The 1,129-nt window shown below is 43.6% G+C and overlaps 1 protein-coding gene across 1 annotated transcript in view; it reads left to right on the forward strand.

The window, feature by feature from the left end:
- The window catches only part of KLF12 (Kruppel like factor 12), a 728,313-nt gene that overhangs the window by 18,212 nt on the left and 708,972 nt on the right, over positions 1–1,129 (forward strand). The window lies entirely within an intron of this gene.

Consider the following 1,129-nt stretch of genomic DNA (forward strand, 5'->3'; position numbering starts at 1 on the left):
CCCCCCAGCAAATTCTTAAGGGGCACTACCATTCAAAGAGCTGGCTAGGAAGGTGCGAGGAATGCACTTTCCAGTCCATTCTGCCTGAGAGCAAGACTGCTCACATCCTTCGTTAATGGTCAGAAGGAATTCAATGGATACTTACAACATGGGCGGACTCTGAAAACCGATGGGGGCGTTCGCTGCTATCCGTCGCCTTCTGCAAACTGGGTGCTTAGAACGTAAGCTCTCACACAGCGGTTAAAGCACTCGGAAAGTGGTTCCTACCCAACAGCTCCTCCCCAGGAATGATGGCAGTCTGCTTCTGGAAAGATGTACCCCCTCAGCAACCCTGTGGGGCTGTTCTACTCTGATTTCTCGATTGCTGGGAGTTGGAATTGACTCGTCATGGCAATTGGGATTTTTTGTTTTTCCCATGTACTACTTAGTTTACCGATTTATTTTGTTGATTTGAGTCTCTCTCCTCTACAAGGTGAACTCACCAGGGCACATTTATGGTTCATTTGTTTGTTTGTTTTGTCAGCTTTGCTCACCTGTGCCCTGCAAGCAGAGCAGTATTAGGCACACAGTAAGCATCTCATATAGATTTGCTAAAAAATTAAGCAAATGATATACTCTTGCTTTATAGTTTACATATATAATTGTTGTAACACAGAGTTCAAAAATAGGATTGTAGCATAAAACAAATTGAAATACTTTCTGTAGCTTCCCAAGTGCTACCCCACTGCATCAAAAGTCAATACAATAAAGGAATAAAAGATGGAATTTGCCAAGTATGTCATTTTAGTTGGACCTATTATCTAACCCAAATCAAACTTATTGCCCTTCAGTCATGGTGACTTTATAGAATAGAGTAGAAATAACCCGATGGGTTTCTTTGAAGGAGTAGAAAGCCTCCCATTTTTCCAACAGAACAACTATTGGTTTCAAACTACTGACCTTGCGTTTAGCCATCCAATTTATAACCGCTTACCCACCGGGGCTCCTGCAATCAGTGTCCAAGAAAGCCTCTCAAAAACCAAACTCTCTGCCACTGAGTCCATCCCAACTCTTAGCAACGCTCTAGTGCAGGGTTCAACTGCCCTTCTGCGTTTCCACGACCGTAACTGCTTATGGGAGCAGAAAGACC

This window comes from Echinops telfairi, unplaced genomic scaffold (assembly GCF_000313985.2).
Source record: "Echinops telfairi isolate 266 unplaced genomic scaffold, ASM31398v2 ScPeMD7_11;HRSCAF=52, whole genome shotgun sequence".
Taxonomy (NCBI): domain Eukaryota; kingdom Metazoa; phylum Chordata; class Mammalia; order Afrosoricida; family Tenrecidae; genus Echinops; species Echinops telfairi.